Raw genomic sequence first — 23,475 nt, forward strand, 5'->3', positions numbered from 1 at the left:
ACTTCTGCCAGAATTCTACCGTCACGGAATCGGAGCTGGCGAGGGGCGGACAATGGAAATCCCCGTTGACCTCGGGCAAGAATTTCCGGTCTTGCTTGAGCAAGGCCATAAAATCCCTCCCTTCATCTCTAATTCTCCACCTAAGTAAACTCATGTGCTTTTTTATGATCAAACGTTTCTACCTGTTAACCCCTCAAGTGAACATAACTCCAACCTTTTAAGTGTAATGATCTTCAAGCTGCTTTTGTTGCATGTATCCCATTTTCTAAAGTAAAACACTAATCTTCTCAGGACTAAAAGATGCTTTCAAAATATCACTTTGTCCCATGAACTAGGTATTTATAACAATATATAGCTTTAAAATTTATATCTTAATGCCTGTACTGGATTTATATGAATGAAAAATTGTGCAAAGTTGGGAGAATGGTGAGGGTAGCAGGCAGTTGAGTGGTGGTGGGTGGGCTGCGGGTTGGTGATTTTGAGACCGATTACTAGAGAAGGTGGATTCATGGAATATCCCTTGTCCTTGTTGGCATTTTCATTTTGCATATTTCCCATTCGCACAATACTTGGTACCAAACAACATTTGGAGGCTAGCTGCATATATATTAATGTTCATCTCTTCTCATAACCTGCTTCTTTTGCATGTATCGAATCTATACGGAGATTATTTTTCACTCCCTATGCTATAACAACTCATCAAATGATAGTCTAGCAGCACATTGCCTGCCACTTCTTTCAAGCCTGAAATATTCTAATTTGGGAGATACAGAATGAGATAAATACTTCCCTAATTGCCAGTATCTTTTATCAGTGCATGATACCTTAGCTGCTCCTGAGCACAAATTGCTCATCAAGTCTGTCAAACAGGCAGGCTAGAAATGGATATAAGTAATTAGCAAGAATTTTCTACTCTAATAGCATCACCAGTTTAAGTTCAACAAGATGTTTCCTACTGACCCCACAACATATATTAAAAGTAGTAAAACCATTCTTTCATTTCATTGAGATGCTATAGATGCCAGAATGTTTTAATATTCAATGTCTGCTCATTGAACAAAGAATTGTTCAGCATAGATGCTCCCAGGTTTTATGGGAACCTCTTGAAATTGTATTACTATTTCAGACTTGAAAGAACAAGTAGGCAATGTACAAAGAATAAAGAACAAAGAAAGTTACAGCACAGAAACAGGCCCTTTGGCCCTTCAAGCCTGCACCGACCATGCTGTCCATCTGAACTTCCGGGGACCATATCCCTCTATTCCCATCCTATTCATATATTTGTCAAAACACCCCTTAAAAGTCACTATCATATCTGCTTCCACTACCTCTCCCGGCAACGAGTTCCAGGCATCCACCACCCTCCATGTAAAAAACTTACCTTGTACATCTCCTTTAAACATTGCCCCTCGTACCTTAAACCTATGCCCCCTAGTAATTGACTCTTCCACCCTGGGAAAAAGCTTCTGACTATCCACTCTGTCCATGCGCCTCATAATCTTATAGACTTCTATCAGGTTTCCCCTCAACCTCCATCATTCCAGTGTGATGTCCTGCTAGTCTATCACTTAATGTTTTGTTATGCCATAGACAGTTTAAAAAGATTCAGTATTGTCTTGAAAGACAAAGGAGGAAGAATATGAGAAGCGATGAGCATTAATATTTGACTTCATGAGCTATACATGAACCAACTTTCTGATGGTTAAACAGAGCATCCTGTTGACTTAAGTGACTTCCAATGCAAATAGAAGGGATTAACTTGAATATCTGTTCAGATCTTTCCTTTACCAATGGACAAATGGCATAAACCTCCCAGAAAAAAGATAAATAAACAGTCTTGAGATGGAAAAGAACTTTTCGAGATGGACTAATGTTGGCTCCAACCTACACCTTGGTTAGCTCCAGAAAACTGAAGAAAACAGAAGAAACTGTCACTTCCAAACCTCAACTAGGAATAGATGAAGAGCTTCCTGATATCTTGACTGACTTGAGGAAGCAAAGAAATGAGAGAGAAGAAGACAAAGCAGACAAGAGACTGTCACTTCCAGCTATGGACATCCGCTTCATCCACCAATTTGACTGGTCCAGGGTCAATAGCAGTACTGAAGAGACTGCCATTATCAACCATGGAGATCAGCAACTTTGTTTTCCCCAGATTATCAATCATACTTTCCCAATCCATTTAGGTTATGCATCATTTTTAAACCGTTGCTTCTTAAGCTACCTTGAAATCATCTATGAGTTCTCGACCGTTTATCTCAGGAGGATAAGAGGCTGCAGCATCCGGAAAGACATAAGAGGCCAAATCGAGACCAACAAGATGTCGGCACAGACTTGAGACACATTTATACAAATATAATTCAGATCCTTCCTGCCGAATAAAGCTCCAGCTCCACCCTCCACTATTACCATTCACCTTGGTTGCAGTAAAGGCTCCTTTGCCCAGTAACAGATTCTGGATTGTCCAAAAGATGACCGACATGTCATGATCCCTCCCAGACTGTCCATGGGATGAGCCATGATACTCTTGCACTTTCACAGGGCCCCCAGAAATCTATGGAAATATGGAGAAAGCATAATCAGACACAAGCTGTAACACTTTAACTATCTATTCACCTGGGTGCATCCAATGTGTTTTCTTAATTCTTTTACAAGCACTGCTACATGCTGTTTGCTGTCAGCTGCAGTGGAGTCAGGCTGCTGATCTGTGGCTGCCTGGGGACTGCAGGATCCCAGCATGCTGAGGGACTCCTGCAAAATACACGGCCCTCTACTATCATTATGACAACCTGACAACTCCAGAGGCATGACAGCAAGCTGGAGCTTTGTGTGGGTCTGGCCTCCCACAGAGCCCTGACTGTCAGTGGCCTGGATTATCATAGCCTCACAGCTGGAAGCATGTGGTGCTCAGTGAAACCAGGTTGTGATCTTGAATCTACTCGTGAATGCGTACCCACTGACATGAAAGTACCTGCGCTGCTGGAAGATGTGAGCAAATGATGTGAATGCGCACTCTCAGAGATTCCTTCCTCCTTCTCAGAGGTGACGAATGTTGCCTGAAGATGATAGCTTTCTGTCCTTGTGGATGACCTGCATGAACAGAAGGATCAATGGGTTTAACCATTCCTGATAGAAGCTTGCAGAATCAACTGGTATTCAGATGGGTCCACATATAGTGGTGAACACGGGCACCCCCAGTCTACATCAGGTACTTACTCACCCTCTTGTGATCAGCTCCTGCCAGGCCACCAGTGTGATGCAATGGCCATCATGATTTCCTACCAGCTCGAGAGCATCTGAATGGCTCGAAAGGGTTACACATTTGCACAGTGGTTAGCACTGCTCCTTCACAGTGCCAAGGACAAGGGTTCGGTTCCTGGCTTGGGTCACTGCCTGTGCAGAGTCTGAAAGGCGTGCTGGTTAGGTGCATTGGCCATGTTAAATTCTCCCTCAGTGTACCCAAAGAGGTGGCGGATTTTCCCCCAGTCTCCACACTCTGGCGTCTGTTTGGGTACACTGAGGGAGAACTTAGCATGGCTAATGCACCCAACCAGTATGTCTTTCGGACTGTGGGAGGAAACCGCAACATCCGGAGGAAACCCACACAGACACGGGGAGAATGTGCGGACTCCGCACAGACAGTGACCCAAGCTGGGAATCGAACCCGATGCTGCAATGCCAAAAACTGTGCATCTTGTTCCTCAGACCTTCACTATGCCTGTTTCACTAACATCTCAATCTTTTTTCCAATTGCAGGGCTGCAGTGCTGGCTGGAGACTCTGAATGGGATGGTGGGGAAACAGGTCTGGAGGCAGGTGTGGAAGGAGATGTGAGGCAGCATTCTGTTGCAGGTGGACCTTTAAACAGAGGACCAGAATATCCGACTGTGTCAGCTGACATTAGAACCGCAGCACAGTCACTGCCTCAAGCCACTGAATGGTCAGCCCTCTCCTCCGGCCAGCCGTCAGTTGGTTAGATGTTATAATATTCTGGTGAGATCAACGATTGGTACCGGACCACAGGCCTCACCCTCTTCCAGTTCTGCCTTTTCCTCCTCGCTGATTCATGGCAGGGAATCTGCACGGTCACCCTTAATAATCCACCGTGTTAAAAAGGACTGTTATGTCTGATGCCAAGCACCAAGACAGATTTGAAAAACATCAATAGTCCAAATGACGAGATATTTTCAGGAGGGAAATTCTGGAGATTGCTGCCCCTCCATTGCTCTGGTGTCAGAATCCTTTGAGCCTGTTGACTAAAACCTGGAGAGAAATTTGAATCAATGACCTGTCAGGATCATCATACTTTACAAATGGGAGTGCACTGTGTGCTCAGCTCTCTCTCTCATACAAACTGGGTGTCAAAGGGCAGCCACAGCTTGGCAGGAGTAATAGAAATGAATATTAAGAAGCTTCAAACTTGTTATCTCTCCGCAGATCTTTTTGAGGTGAATGAAAATGAGAGGGTGAATGTGAGGTGTACTTCCCTCACCCGTACAAGTGAAGAACACCCTTTTGGAGATGTCTTTGCCTTTGCCTTTGCAGAATTCTCTTCACCAGAGATGCAGTGGTAGAGTTGTTCCACCTGTTGCACCAATTTGAAGACAACAGGAAAGTATTCACCAGTAGCTGTGAAGGTGACCATACAACCCTACAGTCTATGCCTCCAGCACCTTGTGTGGCGCCTCAAGGGATCTGCACAACATTAGTCAGTTTGCAGTATGTGAATACACCAGGCAAAGTCACTGATGCATTGTTCACCAGGGAAAACAGCTTTGTCCCTTCCACCATAAAGAAATGGCAGACTGTGAGAAGTCGCTACAAATCTGTATCACAAAATACCCCAAGGCCTGGGGCCTTATTAATGACACCCATGTAGCCATCCAGATATTCATACGCTGCAAGTAGGTTCCACTCCATCAATGTTCAGGTGGTCTGTGACCAGCAGCAGAGGATCATGAGGACATATTTCTATTTTCCAAGCCAGCTCTTTCAATTCCTTTCAAGGCAATTCCTAGAAACTGAGATTAGTTGAAGAAAGTGAGGCAAAGGCAATAATTTAGGAGAGAACCCTCTTCAGCCCTGGTTGGCAGCAACGTTGAATGAAAAGGAAAGTATATGGCCACCTGAATTCAACAGGCTTCCACTAAAACTATGGGCTGGATTTTCACTTCCAAGATGGGTAGCTCGACTTGGTAAATTTCCTAACTAGACAGACTTGACTCAATATAAAGATCCCCATTATAAGTTCATACATGCGAACGAGGAGGAGTAGGCCATACAATCTCTCGAGCCTGCTTCCCCTTTCAATAAAGTCACGGCTGATCTGATTGTAGCCTCAGACCTACATTCCGCCCATCGCCCATAATCTTTGATTCCCTCATTAGCCAAGAATTTATTTACCCTCTGCCTTAAAAATATTCATTGACCCTAGACTCTCTGGGGAACAGAGTTCCAAAGGTTCACGTGCTCTGAGGAAAAAAACTCTTCTCCTCTTGTCTTAAATGGGGAAGATGCATTATTTTTAAACAGTTTTCCCAACTTCCAGCTTCTCCCACAGTGGAAAAAGCTTTGCAGCATCCACCCTGTCAAATCCCAGCTTATGTTCCCCTAAGCTCAACTCTCATTCTTCTAAACTCCAGTGAATACAGGCCCAGCCTGTCCTTCCTCATAAGGTAATTCTCCCATCCCAGGTATCAGTCCAGTAAAGCTTCTCGGAATTGTTTTTAATAATTTGTTCTTAGATAAGGAGACTAATATTGGACACAGTACTCCAGGGGTGGTCTCACGAACATCCTGTACGCCTGTAACAAATCATCCCTATTGTTATATTCTATTCCTCTTACAATAAATGCCAATGTTCCATTTGCCTTCCAAATAACTTTCTAATCACATGCAATATTTGCTCTAGAGATTCAGGTGCATGATTGATTCAGGCCTGTCAGAGGCAGTTTGGAGGTAGTCATGTGGACAGGTGAGTACTGCAGCAGACAGGTTAGAAAGCCTGCCTCACAGTCATCTGAGTCTTCAGCCCATTTTTATAAAAGGCTGTTATGCCCTTTATCTCGCACCCCTCACACTCTACCCAACCGCATGCTTCCTCCATGCTACCTCACAACACCCATGCCCCCTCCATGTCACCTCCATACCACCTCATACTGCCATGCTATTGCCATGCACCACATATCCCCATGCCTCCTTCATAGACATTCACCCAGTATAAACTATGCGCAGACCTTGGAAGCTGTGTGGTGATGAAAAAAAATTCTAATAATCTAATAGAATGCTCAATCATATTCACTTGATACAAAGGACCTCTAATTATAAAGCCCATTCAATGAATTTAGATCACCTCAAGAGGTGTCTATCTGTTGTAAAAAAAAGACATATTCAGTGATCATATCAAAGATAATTAATCCTTTAATAACCTCTTAAAACTTACAATAAAAATGTGAACTCAGCCCCCTTGATGAGATGTGGTTCTGGACCTTTTGAAACTCAGCCAAGCATTCATAATTCACTCAACGTCTTAAAGTTTATTTATTAGTCACAGGTGGGCTTACATTAACACTGTAATGAAGTTACTGTGAAAATCCCCTAGTTGCCACATTCCGGCACCTGTTTGGGTGCATTGAGGGAGAATTTAGCATGGCCAATCCAGCTAACCAGCACATCTTTCGGACTGTAGGAGGAAACCGGAGTGCCCAGAGGAAACCCATGCAGACACAGGGAGAATGTGTGGACTCCGCACAGAGAGTGACCGAAGCCGGGAATCAAACACATGTCCCTTGCACTGTGAGGCAGCAGTGCTAACCACTGTGCCACCGTGCCACCCCATCAGTTGTAATAACAGCCTTTGGAATGTCAACAATTGAAACTATTGGAACAGATGTTTTTCTTTCCAAGCTTCACCACATGACCTGTCAATCAATGCACTCCAGCAATGTATTTGTTTTTATATTCTAATTGGTATCTGCAACCAAATTTATTTATATTTTTTAAGGATTTAAATAACTTCAGATTATGACACTTACATCTCCTCCATAAATATGTCTTCCATACTGCATATTGAAGTTGTTCTAATGGAGAAAATGGGATCTGTTTAAACTCAGTGCTATTTTCAAAAGGCCCAGCAGGTTTGAGCTTTATGTTTGTGCAATCCACGTGTAAGTTATTTTTCCCTACCAGCAAACATTCCATCAGCCAGAAATAGGAGGTGGGACTTCTTCCTCTGGGTAATGCCTGCCATTTTTAAAGGTCTCCGGAGTCACTCCAACTTAATCATTAAGAGTCATGGAATAAGAATAAGATCTGTAGGAAAAGCTGCCAACATCATTTGTATCTGAGACAAAGGCTGAGATTTTGCCATACGTATTGAGGCTGTAACATCAGGGTGAAAAACAGGCCCTGAGCTCTCACTGGGACCTATGTGGCAGTTTTTCTATAGGCGTCCTTCTACATGGCTGTCTGCCGGCCCACCATCCAGTGAAAGCTCTGAGAGGGGTTCACTGCTGAGGCAGGTAATAGACCCCAGCAGATGGGCCAGGTAAGTTTACAGAAACATTTAAAAATCGATGGTGGGGAGCGGGTGCAGGCCACTGGGGGGAGGTGATGGAAACCCCTCCTGGGAGATCATTGAAACTCCCATGGCTGTCTTCCCTATCTGTGGTCCCCTCTTTGGGCTATTGAAGATGACTCCTGATTGGGTTTTTAATTATGTGAATTGGTTACTTGTTTCCTTGGTGTGAGTAGCAGATCAGCATCAGGTCCTTCTGCTGGCAAAATGTTGGGCCATGTAGTGAGATGTGGCTCCCAGCGATTTTACCAGGTCATCTGTTTCCCAGGGGCTAGTAAATTCCTGGTCAAAGTAGGTGAATAGATTGCACTCAATGTAAACTTTGTCCTTGCAGGGGCATGCTTGGATATCACTTCCCAGTAGCTGTTCCAGGTCTTGTAGTTAGGGTAGATGAAAGAAAAGATTGGAGTGAGGTGTACAACAAGCAGCCAACCTCTTTCCACCCTTCCAGTTTGACATCTTGGCCAAAGTTGAAAGTTATCCCCACATATTAACTTACACCAAGTAACACCACGTGGTATCTGCAAGTATCTCAAAATTAATGTTGCGTAAATGTAATATCTGAATATATGTGTTCAGCAACTGAAGTTGACTGCAGGAATAAGCATCACTCACAGCAGCAGGTGACTTGAGAATCTTGTGATCTCCCACCATTATTAATAGATAATTGATAGATTGAATGTCGCATCATTTTAATTAAATAGTAGATGTGTAACACAGCCATACATCTTATTAATGGAAATGATATTGGATATCATAACTGATGGTACACAGTGCTTCTGCATTCAAAAGCTGATGGTCAATAAAATCGTCTCCTTTTTAAAAAGGGTATCATCTCTGCCAAGTGTATGTTTATTCTGAGAAATTAGAAATGCAGAAAATATAGCTGAATTGATATACTTGTTATTGAACTCATTGACACTTTCATTGCAATCTTAGGAAGGTATGAATTTTAGTTCTGTGCCCCCTTCTTAGTTAATCCAGTCTGCACCTGACAATGAAGAAAGCGACCAACTGGCACAGTAGCCAGGTATTCTTACAGCTCATGCTCACCAGCATCTTAATTGCTCGTGCAGGTTAAGAAAAATAGCTGGCAAATTTAGCCCATGTGGAGTAGTTCCTGCAGTAATTCAGTCATCACTTGTCTTCTGTTGAAAGTTAATTACTTTCTCAAGGGTGGTGGCATCAGCAACAAAAACATTGCTTGCCATGACATACATAAGGTCATTACTCGAGATGAAAATTGTTGGCCAAATCATACTTCCCTGAGGTGCTTTGAACGAAGATGAATACACATTTACCATGATCCAACATTTAAATTCTCTGGGGGAGTTGCATCTCCAGTTCAGCAACTCACCATATGTAGCACAAGAAGCCAGTTCCTCAATCAAGCAGACATACATCACCACTGATAAAAGTGTTTTCACCATCAGAACAACTGCTGGGAAGACACAACACCTACCTCCACAACAAGCACCACAACCTATAATCTCGGGTGATAGTGAGAAAGTGTGAGGAGTAACAAAGAGGCAGTCAAGCTTGTAGTTTCAACCTCAGGCACAGAGCATAAGATTTGAAAATGCAACAGCCTGGGGAGAGAGTGTGGCTACGAGATCAACAGGAAGATTGCAGTAATAGAAAGAGCTCCACAGCCGAGATCTTACAGAATTAAGGTGGACCAGGGGAATATGAGAGGAAGTGAAGAGCCTTGATACCATTGGGATGGAAACCAATGGAACATTGGACATACTATTTAGATCTGGGTGGAAACACAAAACCAGAAACAAATAGAAACTCTACAACCAGCCAAGTGGAAGGCACACATATTGAATGACAAGAGACTGCAGTTATCCTCATCCTTGAAATAAAATCAGGACTAGATAAGAGAGATTGGCCAAGGCACTGTCGAGGCCAACCCTGTGAATCGTGAGACTTTGCGAGAGATGTAAGAGCATTTATTTTTATTCATTCATGGGATGTGGGCATCACTGGCTGGACCAGTGTTTATTATCCATCTCTAATTGCCCTTGAACTGAGTTAGGCCACTTCAGAGGGTGTTTTAAGAATCAACCACATGTAGATGCTGTAAGTATTTGTGGAGAGATGGAGAGTAAAGGGTTAACACCAGGAGCATCTGATACCGATATAACTACTACTGTAACTATGTTGTGATGTCACATGACTAAGGGACAGACATCTGGTGGGAAGCAGACGTACCACCTTGTGTAGAATACTGAGATATACATAGATCTGTAAATAAACAAGAATGGTTTTTACAAATAACGGTCTATGGTAGCATTCTTAGGATAACAGGCAAACACTTAAAAAACCTCATCTGGACCCTGAACCTAAGTTGAAACACATTGTAAATTGTCTATGAACATTGTGGAGTTAATGGGGCAAGTAGTATTTTCACTTTGCATGTTTTCATGTGCCTCTTTCAGCTTTCTGCTTCAACAAGGGGAATTTAGAAATTAGGTGAAGACAAAGAATAACTTTAGAAGAACCGTTAAACTAACATTTGGCCATAACTTTCTGGCTCCCCAGTGTCACATTTGGGGGGTACCCTAAATATGCACTGGGGAATCCCTCTTGGAAGTTCCCAGGTAAGGGTTTACCCGGCAATTGTTCAGAAGGGCTGACTTCCTCTGGACAGTTGCACTGGGCTGGGAAGCATCAGACAAAACAATTTAAATCACTAACTTTGGATGGTTCTGCTGGTTTATCACTCATGAGACAGAATTTTCCCTAAATTTAGTAAAGGCTGATGAGCAGGAAATGCAACTTTTAGTGTGCTGGTGGTTATGGTGGGTTTTTGCACCACATTGTATGGCACTTAGAGAATAAAAATTTAGACCATAGGATTTATGCTGGCTCACTGGCGGATGTGCCTCTGATTCACCCACCCCACCATCACCTCAGTGTGTTAATGATGGAGTTGGTCCATTTAAATGCCACACCAGTGCTCATCAGCCACTTGTCCTTGGTAGAGATAACTGATGGTTGTAAGGAAGGCTATTTCAAAGCTCTCCAATGCCTTCCTCAACAGACTGCTTGATGCTGTGGAAGAGCAGCATGGCATCCTCTACCCACACACAGAGAAGAGACCAGTGAGCCAGGACACCAACCCAGCATGGGAGACAATGGCTTTGGAGGTCAGCACCAATGCATTACAGAATAGGACATGCATTCAGTGTCGGAAAAGGGTGAATGATCTCCTCTGTTCTGCTAAGGTAAGTCACTCATCAATTTCAGCTCACACCCTCACACAACCATCACACATCCACAGTGAGTCACTTAATTCCAACTCAAAGGACACCACCGCTCTTCTCCCACACGTATCTCCATCTCCCCTGTGTCATCATCTCACTGCTCCCACTCACCACCCACACATGCCAGACATCCTTTCCATCTGCTCTGGCATCCATCCTGTTCACACTCTTTCCATCTGTTTTCCTGCAGGACAAACTGGCTCACAATAAGAGGGAGAAATCTCAGATGGGCGGAGAGATGTCTGAGATGAAAATCCTCACGGAATTTGAAGGAACAGCCCTCCAGCTGGCCAGGGAGGAAGTTGACTGCTCCTGCACTGACAATGAGGTGGGCAGCAATAAAGTGAAGATCAAGCACTGCATTATCCAGCACACCATTATCCATCACTTTTGTACCTGTCGCCCGAAAGAAGAAGGGGTGTGTGATTATACTGGCTGCTTTTCTGAGGCAGCAGGAAGTGTAGACAGTGTCATTGGATGGGAGGTTGATTTACATGATGGACTGGGCTACATTCACAACCCTTTGTAGTTTCTTGCGGTCTTGGTCAGAGTAGGAGCCATACCAAGTTGTGATGCATCTGGAAAGGATGCTTTCTATGGTGCATTTGTAAAAATTGGTGAGAGTTTCACATTAGAACTGGCCTTATCAGAAATAAGCTCACAGCCTCCCCTCCCCACCCCCCAGCATATAAGTGGATCTGTCAGTCCATGATGAATGACCACCCACCCACTGCATTGGCCCAGGCTTCCCTCCCCAGCCTTCCCAATCTCTGAACATCCCACCCCTGATGTTTGAACCCTCCCAAACCCCTCCAGTGTCTAGATCCACCCCCCACCCACCCCCATGTTTGTACCTCTCCTCCCCCAGGGCCAGTTCCTCCACCACTGATGCCTGAACCCCACCTCCTATTCACTTACCTTAGAAACTTACCTTTTCCCTTTCGATGGGGCCTTTAGTTCACCTGTTTTATGGCAGCCAGTCCTGTAAAAAGGGCCATGTCCTCCTTTGCTCTGCTCCTTTTACACTATGCTGCTGGAGCCGGGGATGTGTTTCAGTTCTTCCGTCTCACCTGGCCTGAGTCAGGAAGTTCGAGCAAAGTAAGTTGCCACCGAGTGGCAGTCTACAGCTGACTGCCACTCTGGTGAAGTTATGGACCAATATCTAATGTCTAGGATCTTGGCCGCTGTAGCTCAACCTCAGAATGAAAGAAGAAGCTTTAGGGACCTTTAGTTCTGCACCTGAGTTTTGTTTCAGGTCACTATAACTTTCACACATGATTATAAGAATCAAATGTATTTCAGAAATATCTGAACTGAACTGCAGTGGAATATTAAACTAGGCCAGAGATCCAACTGTTCATAATCTTGGAACAAAATGTTTATTTTCCAAGCATTTGTTTATGGGCTCCCTAAGGTTTGCTTCGAAATGTCAACATTTGTATGGTTCAAAGAGCTTGTGCTTGATTATCACCTGACTTTCAGTAACCTTTATATGTTAATAGCAATTTTCACAAAACTGTAGTCTTCTGTAATGATATGCATATTTATTTTCCATTTCAGTGGTTGATGGATAATTGCCCAAGGTCCAATGGGAAGAAAATAAAGTTCGTAGTTGTGCCTTCTGAACTCAGCTGGAGTGAGGTTTTTCTAGTAAAGTGAATTTCAAGCCTGCTGCTCCAATGCTGCAGTAACATTGTCACATCTGCCAGATTTTACAAAATATGTGTTGATTCACATGGTGTTAAAATATACTTTTGTGTCAGCTCTGCAGTCTGCATCTATAACACTGCGGTTCATTGGTTCTTCAAAGGCAATACTTGCTTGAATCAGAAATACAGTAGAGCGACTGAGGTCAGGGCAGATGTTCTGCTGGATAGTCATATTCAGATAATCAGTGTCGCTCGATGTCACCTCCATTTCCAAACTATTTGGCTCACAAGAGTGAAATTTCTTTCCATAACTTATGCTTCAGTATTTCTTCCAGTATTTATGAATCTATAGACAAAGTTCACTAATACAATGAAATCACCTGAATCAGGCTGGGACCAGAGTCCTGGCGAATTGTATAACTAGGGTTGTAGATAGGGCTTTAAACTAAGTAGAGGGAGGCGAGAGGGTTCAGTTGCTTGGAAAATCAGAAAACGCAGCCCACTGGTCCCTAAATGACTCACCAGGTGCTGTTTCTGCCTCTGTACCTGCCTTTAAATAACATGCAGGAACAGGGATGTGTTGTTGCAATTACACAGGGCCTTGGTGATGCCATTCTTAGAATATTGTGTGCAGTTTTGGTCTTCTTTTCTGAGGAAGGATACAAAGAACAAAGAACAATACAGCACAGGAACAGACTCTTCAGCCCTCCAAGCCCGTGCCGCTCCCTGGTCCAACTAGACCATTCTTTTGTATCCCTCCATTCCCACTCCGTTCATGTGGCTATCTAGATAAGTCTTAAACGTTCCCAGTGTGTCCGCCTCCACCACGTTGCCTGGCAGCGCATTCCAGGCCCCCACCACCCTCTGTGTAAAATACGTCCTTCTGATATCCATGTTAAACCTCCCCCCCCCTCACCTTGAACCTATGACCCCTCGTGAACGTCACCACCGACCTGGGAAAAAGCTTCCCACCGTTCACCCTATCTAGGCCTTTCATAATTTTATACGCCTCTATTAGGTCACCCCTCATCCTCCGTCTTTCCAGGGAGAACAACCCCAGTTTACCCAATCTCTCCTCATAACTAAGCCCTTCCATACCAGGCAACATCCTGGTAAACCTCCTCTGCATTCTCTCTAAAGCCTCCACGTCTTTCTGGTAGCGTGGCGACCAGAACTGGGCGCAGTATTCCAAATGCGGCCGAACCAACGTTCTATACAACTGCAACATCAGACCCCAACTTTTATACTCTTTGCCTCATCCTATAAAGGCAAGCATGCCATATGCCTTATTCACTACCTTCTCCACCTGTGACGCCACCTTCAAGGATCTGTGGACTTGCACACCCAGGTCCCTCTGCCTATCTACACCCTTTATGGTTCTGCCATTTATCGTATAGCTCCCCCCGCGTTAGTTCTACCAAAATGCATCACTTCGCATTTATCTGGATTGAACTCCATCTGCCATTTCTTTGCCCAAATTTCCAGCCTATCAATATCCTCTGTAGCCTCTGACAATGTTCCTCACTATCTGCAAGTCCAGCCATTTTCGTGTCGTCCGCAAACTTACTGATCACCCCAGTTACACCTTCTTCCAGATCGTTTATATAAATCACAAACAGCAGAGGTCCCAATACAGAGCCCTGCGGAACACCACTAGTCACAGGCATCCAGCCAGAAAAAGACCCTTCCACTACCACCCTCTGTCTTCTGTGACCAAGCCAGTTCTCCACCCATCTAGCCACCTCCCCCTTTATCCCATGAGATCCAACATTTTGCACCAACCTACCATGAGGGACTTTGTCAAACGCTTTACTAAAGTCCATATAGACGACAGCCATGGCCCTTCCCTCGTCAACCATTCCAGTCATTTCTTCAAAAAACTCCACCAGGTTAGTGAGGCATGACCTCCCTCTCACAAAACCATGCTGACTATCGTTAATGAGTTTATTCCTTTCTAAATGCGCATACATCCTATCTCTAAGAATCCTCTCCAACAACTTCCCTACCACGGACGTCAAGCTCACCGGCCTATAATTTCCCGGGTTATCCTTCCTACCCTTCTTAAATAACAGGACCACATTAGCTATCCTCCAATCCTCTGGGACCTCACCTGTGTCCAGTGACGAGACAAAGATTAGCGTCAGAGGCCCAGCGATTTCATCTCTCGTCTCCCTGAGCAGCCTTGGATAGATTCCATCAGGCCCTGGGGATTTGTCAGTCTTTATATTCCCTAAAAAACCTAACACTTCCTCCCTTGTAATGGAGATTTTCTCTAACGGGTCAACACTCCCCTCCGAGACACTCCCAGTCAACACATCCCTCTCCTTTGTGAATACCGACGCAAAGTATTCATTTAGGATCTCCCCTACTTCTTTGGGCTCTAAGCATAATTCCCCACTTTTGTCCCTGAAAGGTCCGATTTTTTCCCTGACAACCCTTTTGTTCCTAACGTATGAATAAAATGCCTTGGGATTCTCCTTAATCCTGTCTGCCAAGGACATTTCGTGACCCCTTTTTGCCCTTCTAATTTCTCATTTGAGTTCTTTCCTACTTTCTTTGTATTCCTCCAGAGCTCCTTCTGTTTTTAGCTGCCTGGACCTAACGTACGCCTCTCTTTTCTTTTTGACCAATCCCTCAATTTCCCTGGTTATCCACGGTTCTCGAATCCTACCCTTCCTATCCTTCTTTTTTACAGGCACATGCCTATCCTGCAGCCCTAACAACTGTTCTTTAAAAGTCTCCCACATGCCAGATGTGGATTTACCCTCAAACAGCCTCTCCCAATCAACAGCTGCCAATTTCTGCCTAATCCCACTAAAGTTAGCTTTCCCCCAATCCAACACCTTACCCTTGGGACACCACTCTCTTGCTGTTCTTGCTCTCAAGGGAGCACAGCGAAGGTTTACCAGGCTGATTCCGGGGATGGCGGGACTGATGCATGAGGAGAGTATGATATGGTTAGGATTGTTTTCGCTGGAGTTCAGATGATGAGGGGGGATCTCATGGAGAGTTATAAAATTCTAACAGGACTAGATGGAGTAGATGCAGGGAGGATGTTCCCGATGCTAGGGGTGTCCAGAACCAGGAGTCACTGTCTGAGGATTCGGGGTAGACCATTTAGGACGGAGATGAGGAGACATTTCTTCACCCAAAGAGTGGTGAGCCTGTGGAATTCGATACCACATAAAGTAGTTGATGCCAAAACATTGAATGTATCCAAGAGGCAGCTAGGTATAGCATTTGGGGTGAATGGGATCAAAGGTTATGGGGAGAAAACGGGATTAGGCTATTGAGTTGGACGATCAGCCATGATCGTGATGAATGGCTCAAAGGGCTGAATGGCCTCCTCCTGCTCCTATCTTCTGTGTTTCTATATTTCTATATCTGGTACTGTCATGAGTGTGAGATCATTAGTGCTGTGCTGTTGTCCTCTCTGCTCCCCCCAGGTGTGGTGCGTCTGGGCAGGTGACAGTTCTTAGGTGGCTGAAAGCTGAAAATCAGAGAGTGGGAGATTGGTGTGGAGGAGGAGGGATCGCATGGAAAGCAGGAGATCCATGGTCACATCGCCAGCTGCTTGCACATCATGCCAGATAGCAGGGTGAGATTACGTTGGGAATCTAGCAGGAACATGCTGTCACCATTAATGTTCTCATTAAACTGGATGCTGTTTACACTGTTCTATGATATGGAGAAACCACTCCTCCAGACATATGCGAGGCAGACATCTTTGACTCCCACCAGTTCTGCACTATTCCATTGTATTGTATTCCAGTCTCTCCTGCAAAAGAGAGTGATGAATGTCAGCAATTGTGTTGCACTCTGTTTGGGTGACATGCCTACCACAGCTGAACGGTTGGAGATCTGTGGAACTAGTGAGTGGTGCATGTGAGGCTGACAGCATTGGAGTGTGCGAGGTACATTAGACATGATTCCTAAGTGTCAGGGACAGCTAATGGGTTAGTAATAGGGGTCTGGTGCCCTGAGCAGTATGAGAGGTTGGTATTGCAGTGGGTTGGAGATATCGGCCAGAATTGTCCAACTTCGCCCATGGCTGCGATTATCTGTCCCACTGCTGTGAATGGAGATTTGGCTGAGCACCAAATTTTCTTTTCTCGCCGGCAGCAGTACTGGGACGTAAGAAAGCACAGAATTCTGGCTATAATGTGAAGATGCATTCACTGACATTGATCACCTGCATGAGGTCACTAAACTTCTTGTGGCATTGCAGCCATCATCTTCATGTGACTCAGAGCGCTATAAATAAGTGCTTCAGTAGATTTAGACATTAGGGATTTAATGAGAACCTTTAGTCAGGTGGAAATGAATTAGGGCAACAGAGATCTGAATTGTCGAGCTCTACAGTTAAACAAAATAGCAGCTTGAGAGATTTTCTCCAGCTAGATGGAGGTCCTAGGAGATAGAAGCCTGGAATAAATAGGAAAATGTCACCAAAGCCCATATTGAGAAAGATAAATGATCAACAAGAAAAGACCTGAGAGTGCTGTACAAAAAGGAATATATATGTTAGATTATAAAACGAGCTGGTGGAAATTTTGACTTTTTCAAAATCTTTGCAATTTAGGAATCAAATAGCAATAGTCAAAACAGATTCGAAGGAATAAATTTCCCCCCGAAATTCTGCCATTGCAAGAGATCACGTCATTAGTCAAAGAAGAAATATCTCCTGAATACCTCAGTTAATAGTTGAATTTCCTAAGGCATGAGTTAACAAGCACATTAGTTACTGAGGATGTCATTTCTGTCTTGTTTTGGTAGATCAATACTTTGATGACTGTTCCAAACGTGCAGGAAATATTTATGCGCAAGGTGGATATAGATAGGATGCTATCAAGAGAGCTATCCAAGTGATTCCGAAGATGAGGAGGTTTTTCTTAAATAATGAGGGAAAATAACCCCTTACTGAGGACATCAAATCTCATTGAGCTTCCTGCTGTACAAAAACCCCCTACACAAACCAGTTGAATTGGATACTATGTAAACAAACAACATGTTAGCTTACTCACTGACAATAGAAATTCATAAAGAATTACAAAAAAGAGGTAATTATTTGGGGATTTTTTTTTCTCTTACTGTCAAACAACCATATGAGTAGAAATTGGATTATTATGTCAGGCACCAAATTGGCATTCATTGTACCAGTTCCACAGTGGGACATGCCACAATAGAAGGATGCACAATATGGCTGCCATTATGCTGGATAAGGAACTCCTTTTGTAACTCAGGTGGCTGCCTGAATGCTGGGATCATTAAAATAAGTAAATTGAATTCCACTGTCTTAAGTAGAACCTTTTTAGGAAATTTATGTTTGGAAGCATTTCATAGAATCATAGAATCCCTACAGTGCAGAAGCAGGGCATTCAGGCCATCGAGTCTGCACTGACTCTCTGAGAACATCCCACCCTATCCCCATAACATCACATATTTAACCTAACCTACACATCTTGGGACACAAAGGAGCAATTCTGCATGGCCAATCCACCTAGCCTGCACATCTTTGGACTGTGGGAGGAAATCAGAGCACCCAGAGAACCCCACGCAGACACAGGGAGAACATGCAAACTCCATGTCGGCTGCCATCCAAGGTGTGAATTGAACCCGGTGCTGTGAGGCAGCAGTGCTAACCACTGTGCCACTATGCCGCCCCATTTGATTTGATAATTTTTAAGCCTGTCCAGAGAAAACCCATGCAAACACTAATGTAACATCTCCAATGTACGGGTATTTAAAGAGGCCCACAGCTTCATTTAGGTAAACCTCTGAATAGTCTTTTGACTGCTAGGAATACAAGGATATTCTGAGATATGGACCTTAGAAGTGGTACTTGATTGCGAGACAGATTGTAATCATACCCTGATATCTGCTTAACACTTACTTATTCCACATCGAAACAGGTTACAAAGTAGTCATATTACCCCTGGGTATGATGTTCCAACCTCTCTCTGTCTATCAAGTCTAACACATGGGTTGACTGACGTCGGTGATACATCATTATCTAATATGCTATCTATTTTTTAACAACAATAAGAAACTGGGCAGAATTTTCCCATCCAGCCAATGGTGATTTCATGGTGGGTGGGAGCAGAGAATCCAGCAGCATAAAAATTGTTTGTAATTCTCCCAGTGGTGGGATACGGCCAGGTCTGTCATCCTGTTGCCTAGTGGCCTAAGCATCATTTGCATTCTTCAACATCTTACAGCTGTTTGCCAGAATCTCATTAGTGCTTCCAATTTTTCATCACAACAGCAGGAAATTACACCGGCTTCAAACCTATTTGAAAAGGAGCAGCATTTCTAAGTTGACCCTCAGTTTGCTCGTGACTTCAAAGTGAGTGCAACATGCATAGGCTACCTGCCATAGCACAGTGCCAGTCTTGTTGTGATGAACACCACACTGCTGAGTCTGTATGCTTGGTCTGCTCCTGCTCTTTGCCAATCTTGTCCAAATGGACATCATTGTGCTGTGGTACTTATGCAAGCCTCCACTTCTGGACACTGACTAGTACTGCAGCCAGGGTTGAGGAATGCAGGCATCTTCTACACCATGTTGCTGACACCATTGTCCACAAGAACATCACTGTGCAGTATTAATCAGGCAGAACTCCATTTCGATCAGGGGTGGGGTGCAAGAGATTGGAGCACAGGCCTAGTTTGAGTCACTCATCTCATTTACACCTTATCATCCCACACTGGTCTCCAGAAGATACATAACAGTATTGCTGTCTTGGTCATCTCAATGTGTGTGCTAGCCTCAGGGACAAGGCTGCATCAGCCACCATGCAAGTAGGACAGGAAAAGCTTTGGAACCTTAGGGGTGGGGGGATGGTAGAGGGGGTGATTTTGAGCACTCTCTATCTGTGGGAATGACAGCATGTGCCCAAAATCTGGAGAGCATAATTTGTGCTGGCGAGTTTCTGAGTTATGATCTTGCCGTCCTCTAGCCAGTTGAGTGGCGTGAAACACACCACGGGGTCACATAAAGCTCATTTTAATATATTAACATGTCACTAGTGAGCACTCTCTCCAGAATTTCCTCTTTCACTGGACATTTAGCGTGGTGCCATTTACATCAGGTTCACCTAGACATGAACGTGTCTTGGGTCCCTCTCCAGGGGCTTATATGTAAGTATAGCATCCAGGGGAGAGGACATGGCTGGGTAATGGCCTTGCTATGCCCCCGGCACAGACACATGGCACAGGTTGGCACTGCCAGGTTGGCACCATGCCCATGCCATCCTGGCAGTGTCAACCTGGCAGTGCCAACCAGGGTCAGAGGTTGAACATGGCTCCATTGTGAGCCTCCTGGAGGAGGGGAGGGTTTCATTCATATTTTGTTGTGGGCCCGGAATGGACAGAGGAGCTGGGATATCTGGCAATGGCCGTTGGGGGATGGGGGATGGAGGATGTGGGTGGATGGGTGGGTGTCAGCTCTGACTGAGGGAGGGTAAGGGGCTGATGAACGAGGTGGGGGGGGGGGGAAGGCACCAATGATTGAGGGGAAAGAGGAGAAAGGGCCAATGATCGGGGTAAGGGGCTGATACTTGGGGGGAAGGGCCGGTGATCAAGGGGGGCAGAGAAGTGGACACTGGGGTGGGGAGGGGGCACCTTAGACCTCTGTGGTGGGCTGGGATGGAGATTTACTAGGGCCTGATCGGGGCACCCTTCAAAGATGGCACGCTGATCTCTGTGCAGCTGGGTTTTGCAGACGTGTTTAGACCCTACCCCCAGCATGACAGCCCGAAACACGCCCCCTGGATTTTTTTTGACAGAGTGTCATAAGATCTGGAGAGAAAACCGACTGGTTTCTTTGGAGAGAAACACTCCAGTTTTCTCAGCGGAAACAACACTCAGCCGTTTTTTAGTTAGATTCCCCTCCCTATATATCCCATTCGTTTCATATTCTGAGCTTCACTTTCTTGAGCCTTTAATCATTAATGTCTTCAATGTTTCATTTCAAAAGGACAAATAGATCCAGGATCAATGCTGCCTTTTTCAAAGTTCTTTCCAGAGTTCCAGAGGGGATCTGTGCTCCATCTCTCAGTTCGCAACACATCAATGCTTAAAGGAGGTCAAAGATTCCTTTTACAGGAAGGTCCATCATTATGTCAGATTTAATCTGGATGAAGAAAGCCAGGCTGCGTGATTCCCCAGCTTTGCTGCCATCTCAGGATTCCCAAGAGTGCAGGGCACAATAGACTGCACCCATGTGGCATTGCAGGCTCCATGGCAGCAGCCTCTGATGTTTATAAAGCACATAGGCTACCATTTCATCAATGTACAACTGGTGTGTGACCATCAGAGTCACAGCCTACTTACACTTTGAGTCACTCCCGGGTATCTGAGAGTTTTGAGGGGCCAGTACATCTGCAGAGGTAGCTGCTTGGGGACAAGGGATACCCACTGAAACACCGGTGCTTTGCCCTGAGAGTCATTCCCAGGAGAGGTACAACAAAGAACAAAGAACAAAGAACAATACAGCACAGGAACAGGCCCTTCGGCCCTCCAAGCCCGCGCCGCTCCCCGGTCCAGGATTGAATCCTGAATCCAGGATCCCCGCCCAATTTTCCAGCCTATCTACATCCTAATATCCTATCCACCGAGCTGTCCCTCACAGCTACGATGCTTTGTTCATCACAACCTATTAACTCACCCCCACCCCCCCATTCCAGACCATGTGATCTCCAGGGAGAGGCGAAAACCCAGAGTGAAAACCCCAGGGCCAATATGGGGAAAAAAAAAATCTGGGAAATTCCTCTCCGACCCCCTGTGGCGATCGAAACGAGTCCAGGAGATCACACTGGCCCTGATCAGAAAATGCTTCCCAACCCTATTCATTTCCACTTCTGCTTTACGAACACCATCAGAATTCCCTGCCCCCGAGACAGGTTCCCAACTATCCACAGTCTCGCTCTGTACTGGCACCAGCAAGATGATCATAGAATGAAGCCTTGAAACGAGAAACAAAGAACAATTAGCCCGCGCCGCTCCCTGGTCCAAACTAGACCACTCTTTTGTATCCCTCCATTCCCACTCCGTTCATATAGCTGTCTAGATAAGTCTTAAACGTTCCCAGTGTGTCCGCCTCCACCACCTTGCCCGGCAACACATTCCAGGCCCCCACGACCCTCTGTGTAAAATATGTCCTTCTGATATCTGTGTTAAACCTCCCCCCCTTCACCTTGAACCTATGACCCCTCGTGAACGTCACCACCGACCCGGGGAAAAGTTTCCCACCGTTCACCCTATCTATGCCTTTCATAATTTTATACACCTCTATTAAGTCTCCCCTCATCCTCCGTCTTTCCAAGGAGAACAACCCCAGTTTCCCCAATCTCTCCTCATAACCAAGCCCCTCCATACTAGGCAACATCCTGGTAAACCTCCTCTGTACTCTCTCCAAAGCCTCCACGTCCTTCTGGTGGTGTGGCGACCAGAACTGGACGCAGTATTCCAAATGCGGCCGAACCAACGTTCTATACATCTGCAACATCAGACCCCAACTTTTATACTCTATGCCCCGTCCTATAAAGGCAAGCATGCCATATGCCTTCTTCACCACCTTCTCCACCTGTGACGTCACCTTCAAAGATCTGTGGACTTGTACACCCAGGTCCCTCTGCGTCTCTACACCCTTTATGGTTCTTCCATTTATCGTGTAACTTCTCCCTACATTATTCCCACCAAAATGCATCACTTCACATTTATCAGGATTGAACTCCATCTGCCATTTCTTTGCCCAAATTTCCAGCCTATCTATATCCTTCTGTAGCCTCTGACGATGTTCCTCACTATCTGCAAGTCCTGCCAGTTTTGTGTCGTCCGCAAACTTACTGATCACCCCAGTTACTCCTTCTTCCAGATCATTTATATAAATCACAAACAGCAGAGGTCCCAATACAGAGCCCTGCGGAACACCACTAGTCACAGGCCTCCAGCCGGAAAAAGACCCTTCCACTACCACCCTCTGTCTTCTATGACCAAGCCAGTTCTCCACCCATCTAGCCACCTCCCCCGTTATCCCATGAGATCCAACCTTTTTCACTAGCCTACCATGAGGGACTTTGTCAAACGCTTTACTAAAGTCCATATAGACAACATCCACGGCCCTTCCTTCGTCAACCATTCTGGTCACTTCTTCAAAAAACACCACCAGGTTAGTGAGGCATGACCTCCCTCTCACAAAACCATGTTGACTATCGTTAATGAGTTTATTCCTTTCTAAATGCGCATACATCCTATCTCTAAGAATCTTCTCCAACAACTTCCCCACCACGGACGTCAAGCTCACCGGCCTATAATTACTGGGGTTATCCTTCCTACCCTTCTTAAATAACGGGACCACATTAGCTATCCTCCAATCCTCTGGGACCTCACCTGCGTCCAGTGACGAGACAAAGATTTGCGTCAGAGGCCCAGCGATTTCACCTCTCGTCTCCCTGAGCAGCCTTGGATAGATTCCATCAGGCCCTGGGGATTTGTCAGTCTTTATATTCTCTAACAAACCTAACACTTCCTCCTTTGTAATGGAGATTTTCTCCAACGGTTCAACACTCCCCTCCGAGACACTCCCAGTCAACACATCCCTCTCCTTTGTGAATACCGACGCAAAGTATTCATTTAGGATCTCCCCTACTTCCTTGGGCTCCAAGCATAAGTCCCCACTTTTGTCCCTGAGAGGTCCGATTTTTTCCCTAACAACACTGCTCACAGCTCCACTTGCTCCCTTATTGAGCAGACCATAGAGTTTCTGAAGATGCACTTTAGATGCTTGGGCTGCTCAGGTGGCTCTCGACAATACACTCCCCATTGTTTTTCACACATCATCACAGTGTGGTGAACCATTCACAATCCGGCAGTATGAAGAGTTATCCTTTGCCAGAGGAGGGTGAACTGGAGCTGGATGAGAACTCATTGAGTGATGAATCATAGAATCATACAATCCTACAGTGCAGAAGGAGGCC

This window comes from Mustelus asterias, chromosome 17 (assembly GCF_964213995.1).
Source record: "Mustelus asterias chromosome 17, sMusAst1.hap1.1, whole genome shotgun sequence".
Taxonomy (NCBI): Eukaryota; Metazoa; Chordata; class Chondrichthyes; order Carcharhiniformes; family Triakidae; genus Mustelus; species Mustelus asterias.